The sequence below is a fragment of the Pinus tabuliformis genome, chromosome 2_2 (genome assembly GCF_031772625.1).
Source record: "Pinus tabuliformis cultivar Carrire ecotype Pingquan chromosome 2_2, CPIR1, whole genome shotgun sequence".
NCBI classification, from domain to species: domain Eukaryota; kingdom Viridiplantae; phylum Streptophyta; class Pinopsida; order Pinales; family Pinaceae; genus Pinus; species Pinus tabuliformis.
Window position 1 is genome coordinate 749,250,105 of NC_142300.1, and position 7,995 is coordinate 749,258,099.

Genomic DNA, 7,995 nt, shown 5'->3' on the forward strand with positions numbered 1-7,995 from the left:
GCCTTGGAAGTCAGGTAATCACAACATGGGAGCAGATGAAACAAAAATTTCTGCTTAAATATCAAGACTACTGCCGGACGAGAGAGAAGAAGGATGAACTGTTCAATATGGCACAAAAGTCGGATGAAAGTCTGGAGGACTACATAGAAAGGCTGCAGTACAACATACAAAGGTCTGATCATCCGGATATAAGTAAGGAAATTCGTAAAACAATATTACTTAGAGGTTTAAGGGATGATTGTCTAAATATGTTAAATATGCTTGCTAAGGGGGATATATCTAAAGAATCATATGATGAGATTTGTGAACTTGCTAAAAGGTGCTCTAGGGGAGCTGCAAGAAACAGAATAAGAGATTCCACCTATTCAAGGGTGCAGAAATCAGCCAATGGAGGAGCAACAAGAGCAGAAATAGGTAATTTACTTGAAGAATTTAAAACCGAAATGTTAAGTTCTTTTGCTTCGCAGATTGACACTTTGCAGGTTAAGAAGAAGCAGGCCGAAGCAGAAGCAACTTTGGCTGTCTTTTGCCCGAAATGTAGAGACAAACATCCACTAAGGGAATGCCCAAGAGATAAAATACCAATTTGCACCCTTTGTGAGAAAGATCATGAGACAGAACAGTGTCCATCTCTACCAGGAATAAAAGCAGCGTTGCAGCCAACGGAAGAAGAAGCTGAAGCAGTTTACCTGCTAACTCAAAGAAGACAATGGCAACCTAAAGGGCAAGGTACGAACTCTGGTATGCCATTTAATCGTTGGAACAATTATTCTGCTTTTGGCCAAACAAGTTACCCCCCCTTCAACCAAATGCAATACCCACTTTTCAATCAAATGAATTTCCCACCCATGCAAATGCAAAACCCTCCCTTTGTTGACCCTTCAATGTGGACTCCTTGGCCTCCACAGCAGCCACCTCCTTTTAATCCTTGGAACCCAAATTGGAATAGTCAATCACTCCCGTACCCAAATCAATTGCCTCAATTCCAACAATCACTCCCTCTGCCATCAAATGCTCCGCCAAACAACCAAATGAGACCCCAACTACCTGTGCAACCAAATCCTAACCCCAACAATAAAGTTGTGCAAGTCATTGATATTCAGAATCAGTCTATATTTCCTACTATGCAATGTAATGATATTCATTTGAGATCTAGAAGAATAGTAGAGCCTATTATTGATGACATAACTGATTCAGATAAAAATGAAACCGAGAAACAAAAAGAAGCTCAACCACCTCCTAACAAAAATGTTGAAATAACAGAACCACCATTCCCCGAGCGTTTGGTTTTAACCAAAACAACTGAAACACCTGCTTTTAATTTTATGGGGGAATTTCAAAATTTGTATATTAAAATTCCACTTTTACAAGCATTAAGAGATGTACCAATTTATGCCAGAACATTAAGGGATATTTGTGTTAAGAAACCTGGTAGGAAAACCAAGGATCCCCTTACAGTGCATGTGATGGGAGACTTGTCTGCATTAATGACCGGAAAAACCCCTCCTGTAAAATATGGTGATCCTGGCCATCCTACTGTCACAGTTCAGATTGGTAAAACAATGATTCCTCGAGTTCTGGTAGACTTAGGTGCAACAATTAATATAATGACTCTGGAAACTTCACAATTGTTACAGCTGAATAACACAATCAGAGATACACCCACCATCTTAGAGTTAGCTGACCGTTCCACAATTAAACCAGAAGGAATTGTTGAAGACCTACTCATTTCAGTCGAATCCTGGAAATATCCAGCTGATTTTGTTGTATTGCAGACTAAAACAAAGCTGGGGGGACATCCCTTAATTCTAGGAAGGCCATGGTTGGCCACAGCTGATGCATTTATTAGTTGCAGATCTGGTTCAATGACAATTTCTAATGGTTATGAAACAAAACAATTAACTCTTTATCCTCACGCTACGCCAGTAGTCAATAATGAAGATTCTATATGGATGGATTATGATGATAATGCTGTTCAGCCTATTCTAACTATAGGACAAGCTTTAACTCTTAAAGACAATACAGAGGATGAGATAATCAATAATTTTATTTGTGAACCTTCTTCTGTCATTGCTGAAACACACAATCAATTAACTGCAATTTTTGAAACTGATGCACAAGAAAAGATTGAACCTGAAGATTCATCCCAAACTTTAACCACGATCTCATCTAAAAGCATAACAGTTGAAATTGAACCCGGCAAGACATTAAACATAAATCCTGATCTAACAGATGCTGAAACACAGCAACTAATGAAGTTATTGCACGAATATAAGGAGGCATTTGCCTGGGATTACACGGACATGAAAGGTATTTCTTCTGAATTATGTACTCACCGAATTTACATTAAAGAGGGATGCCGACCTGTTTGTCAACCCCAAAGACGAATGAATCCTAATTTACGAGAAATTGTTAAAGAAGAACTTCAAAAATTGCTTAACGCAGGATTTATATACCCCATATCTGACAGTGAATGGGTTTCCCCGTTAGTAATTGTTCCTAAGAAAAACGGGAAATGGAGGGTATGCGTCGACTATAGAGCTTTAAACAAAGCTACTCAAAAGGATCACTTTCCCTTACCTTTCATTGATCAGGTGTTGGACAGCCTTGCAGGGAAGAAATTCTTTTCTTTTCTAGATGGATTCAGTGGGTATAATCAGATAAGAATTGCACCCCAAGACCAAGACAAGACCACTTTCACCAGCCCCTGGGGAACTTTTGCCTATAGAGTTCTTCCATTTGGGTTGTGTAATGCACCAGCAACGTTTCAAAGAGCTGTTATAGGAATTTTTTCCAATATGCTGAATGATTGTATGGAAATATTTATGGATGATTTCACCCCTTATGGTGTGTCTTTCGAAGAGGCATTACAAAACCTTGAGAAAGTACTTAAAAGATGTATACAAGCTCACCTCTCCTTAAGTACCGAAAAATGCCATATGATGATGAGTGAGGGAATAGTGCTTGGACATTTTATTTCATCTCAAGGTATTCAGGTAGATCCATCTAAAATATTGGTCATTCAGAATCTTTCTGTTCCTAAAACTCAAACTGATGTGAGAAGTTTTCTGGGACATGCTGGTTATTACAGGAGATTCATTAAAGATTTCTCTAAAATAGCTTCTCCATTATTTGTATTGCTTATGAAAAATGCTGAATTCAAGTGGACTAATTCTTGTCAGAAAGCTTTTGAAGAGCTGAAGCATCAGTTGTCTACTGCTCCTATTTTGAGGGGGCCTGACTGGAATCTTCCGTTTCACATATCTTCTGATTCTTCATACATTGCTATTGGAGCGGTTTTGGGACAAGAGGAAAATCATCTTCCTTATGCTATATACTTTATCAGTAAGAATATGACCCCTGTTGAGCTTAACTATACAGTTACCGAGAAAGAGTTCCTTGCAGTAATCTATGCCATTAATAAATTCCGACACTATATCACTGGTTATCCTACTTTTGTGCACACTGATCATTCAGCTATTAAATACTTAATGAACAAATCTGTCACAAATGCTAGAGTTACCAGATGGCTATTATTATTGCAGGAATTTGATATTACAATTGTAGATCGGCCTAGTAAAGAAAATGTGGTGGCTGATTTTCTTTCACGGTTAAAAACTGACAATGATATTCCAGTAGATGATAGTTTTCCTGACGAATATTTGTTTGCAGTTTCTGCTCACTCTCCATGGTATGCAGATATTGCTAATTATTTAGTTGCAGGAAAACTACTAGCACACCTGTCATATAGAGAAAAGAGAAGAATTGTTCAACAAAGTGCCAGGTACAGCTGGATAAGCGGGTGTCTCTTCTATACTGGGCTTGATCAGGAGATCCGAAGATGCATTAGAGAAGATGAAGTGTACGACATATTGAAAGCTTGTCATGATGGTCCTTGTGGAGGCCATTTTGCTGATAAAAGAACAGCACATAAAATTCTGAGGATGGGTTACTATTGGCCCTCATTATTCAAGGATGCAAAGAAGTATGTAAGGGCTTGTGACAGCTGCCAGAGAATGGGTCAACCCAATCATAGAGACCAAAAGCCATTAAACCCCCAGGTAGTTTCCGAACCATTTGAAAGATGGGCCTTGGACTTCATAGGACCCATTAACCCTCCATCCAATCAAAGAACCTATATATTAGTCTGCACAGACTATATGACTAAGTGGGTGGAGGCCAAAGCACTTATTAGAGCCAATGAAGAGGCTGTTCTAGCCTTCTTATTTGAAGAGATTTTCACTAGATTTGGAATTCCTAGAGAGCTAGTTACTGATGGAGGACCTCCATTCAATTCTCATGGTTTTAAATCTACCCTTCACAAATATCATATTCAACATAGAATGACTACACCATACCACCCCCAGGCCAATGGACAGGTGGAAAGCACAAACAAAGTTTTAGAGGCCATTCTAACTAAAACAGTGAAGGACAACCGAAAGGATTGGTCCCAAAGGCTCCCTGAGGCATTATGGGCTTACAGGACTACTTGGAGAAACACTACAGGTTTTTATCCCTATGAATTGGTTTATGGTAAAAATGTTGTTTTTCCTGTGGAATTTGAAATTAAAACTTTAAGGACTGCTTTAGCTGTTAATCTTGATTTGAATGATGTGCAGACAGCTAGATTGCAGCAGCTTTTGGAGTTGGATGAAAACAGATTAGATGCCATTCATCAAACAAACATGATACAGCAACAAAGGATGAAGTGTCATGACAAAATTATCAAACACAAGCAGTTCCAAAAAGGTAATTGGGCCTTGTTGTATGACTCTCGGTTTGAAAATTTTCAGGGAAAGCTACGTACACGTTGGCTTGGACCATATGAAGTAGATGATGTCTTTCCAAATGGAACGGTAAGACTTGTAACAATTGATGATGCTAAAACACCTCTACTAGTCAATGGCCATAGGCTCCGTCTATATAAGCGCCCTGTTTCTAAAGAGGATTTCAAGACTGCTTGCATGACTGATATTCATTATCTTTTTCTAGGGGAGTCTTCTGCTCCTCACAACACTTAATTTTCTGCACTATATTTTTAGTATTAGATTAGATTTAGCACTAATAATCCCTGTCAAGGATTGGCATATTACAATTGAATTTTGCAGATTCTGGAAAAAGCAATAAGGAGGACAGATTCATCATGAGAAGATCTGAAGCTTTAAATCAAGAAGCTTCTTCCCATCATTTTACCCTTTTTCCTAAAGCAATATCCCTCCATACCCACATTATTTCTATTATTCCCACTCCCACCATCCCTGAAATATCCTCCTTCAGTCAGTATTTCCCACCCCTTACTGCTGAAATGATCCCTTATCAAATATTTTCTCCATTCACAGACCTAAGTCATTCATCCCATTTCTCTGATTTTTCCCGTTGCTGAAACACCTGTTTCAGCAACGTATCATTAATTTTCCCCGTTGCTGAAACACCTGTTTCAGCAACGTATTATTGATTTCTCCCGTTGCTGAAACACCTGTTTCAGCAACGTATCGTTCATTTTCCAGTTGCTCAAACACCAGTTTCAGCAACTTGTTATCATCAAAACAGTATCCCTCTTTGATGTTATATGAGCTTTCTGGTTCTCCACGATTATACTTCAGATCCTTTTGGTGAAAATTATTCAGCACGTACCAGATTCAATTACACTCCCGTTCTAAAAAAATCTACAGATTCTTCCATGTACATTAAAGCTATTTTGAAGCAACCGACACTTCGAATTATTAAATCAAAGGTAAAATGTAAGGTATAAGGTTTTAATGTAATTCGGTTAAATCATATTAAAGAGAGGATTTCATTTATAATGATTGCATATCTTTACACGTCCAATCATTATTACACCATACGTAGGGGGGGGGGGGGAATTCCAAAAATAGAACAATCATTTCGCATGAACCAAGCTGCTGCCCATTGTCATATCTATTTCTGCCATCATTTAGACTATGCAGCCTCTGTTGCAACAACTAGTGCGATCAGGGTCTGTGTTTACTGTGTCGGTGCCTCTGCGGAAAACTCAAAGCTACAGCCATGGGAGGGTCGGCCGTTAGACATGAGCCCGGCTCCATAAGTCTTCTTCAATTGTTTTTTGAAGTCTATCAGATCTTCCAACAAGCGGGATGGACAGTATATTTTGAAAGGTTGGGGGAATTTAACCAGGAACAAGTTTTAGAATTTGCACAAAACCTTGAAGACAATTTTTCAGTGGTCCAAGGGGTTCGCATTTCAGTGACAGAGGATGACATAGTTCAGGTATCAGGGTTGCCAGCTGAGGGTACTCACTGGTTTAGCAGGAAGCAGGTCGTTCTTAACGCGCAGCAAGAATTTCTGCACCCGGATGAGCAAGTGGAACCCAGAGGCCGCGGGGTTAGTCTGCATTCACTTCCTCAACCATGGCCATCAGTGGCAGAGTTCATCAAACACTACTTAACATGTGAGGGGCGTTATCAGGTAGTGTACAATCATGATTTTGTTTTGATGAATCACTTGAGGAATGGACGACTGATTAATATCCCCTATTATCTGCTTGGTTGTATTAAAAACATGTCTTATTATTGTAAACGAGCTAAATCTCCAATGTCATCCCTTACCCATCACCGTTTATGCCAGTTGCTGATACAAAGGGGTTTTTCTCAGCAAAATCCCCCTCTGCACGCCCCACCTGAGATTCCCCAGCCGCCCGAAATTCCTCAACAAGCACCTGAAATTCCCCAACCACCCGAAAATTCTCAGGACATTCCGGAAATTCCTCAGCAGGACCAAACAGCCCAACCATCTGAAAGTCCTCATGACATTCCAGAAATTCCTCATGAAGAACAACAGGAAGAAATTCCGCATTCCCCAGTTGACCCAACCCCGAGCTCGCCTCATTTAGCAGAGCCAACTGCCTCCACTATTTCGGTCCCTAGTGACGACTCTCTAACACCCCCTTCCTCACCCATTAAGAAAAAGAAGAAAACCTCAACAGTCGCAGGCTCCAGACCACGGACAAGGTCCACATCTCAAATTCTTACCCCTCCGGAAAACCCTGTCCCCAGAAAGAAACCCTCCCTTTCAAAGAAAAGGAAAGGCAGTAATTTTGCTTCCTTCCTATCAAAAAGAAAAAGGAAAACGACTGTTGAGACAAAATCCACCTCCATTTTCCCTGACCCTGCCACTATTCTACTAAAACCTTTATCCCCATCCCAAACTTCCCAACCCGTCTCGTCCGAAGGCACTGCCACACAAGAACCAGTGTCCCGGGATAATATGACATTGTTTATGGGCCAAGAAGTGACTGCTCCACAAGAACCAGTCACTTGCCCAGTGACTGAAACACAAGAACCAGTCACTGAGGCACAAGAATACACCAAGCAGGACGATAGTGGGAAATCACCAGTGACTGAAACACAAGAACCAGCCACTGGAGCACAAGAACCCATTTCTCGCCCAGTGGATGAAACACAAGAACCACCCACTGTGGTACAAGAACCAGCTACGACTGTGCGTCAACAAAATAGTCCAACAGAGCCAATCAGCACACAAGGTTCACATACTATGACATCTCTACTGGAGGAAAATGAGTTCCTGAAGTCTGAATTAGAAGCTTACAAAACTGAACTAACCATGGCTCGAGAGGCTTTTGAAAGAGAACTGAATCTCCATACATTAGCACACGTAGCCTCAATGCAAAATAAGGAGCCATGTATGGAATATATGTGCAAGGAGTGTGGCAGCATTTACCAGGATGCAGGCTACAAAGTAGTTAAAATTCAGCTCCCTGAAACATCTACGACAGGTGGAATAAAAGAGGAATGCCCTACTGCTCCACAAGAACCAGTAGGACCCTCTATAAAGCAAGAAGAAGAAATCAAACCACAGATATCCCATCCTTTGCAGGTTGATGCAGCCATCCAGACAGAGGAAACAATGCCCCAACACATTACTTCTGATGCAGCCATTCAGACAGAGGAAACAACGTCCCAACCCATTACTTCTGATGCAGCCATCCAGACAGAG

The 7,995-nt window shown here is 40.5% G+C and overlaps 1 pseudogene; it reads right to left on the bottom strand.

The window, feature by feature from the left end:
• The window catches only part of LOC149194843 (uncharacterized), a 52,430-nt pseudogene extending 45,658 nt beyond the window's left edge, over positions 1-6,772 (bottom strand).
• Between the last annotated feature and the right edge of the window lie 1,223 nt (positions 6,773-7,995).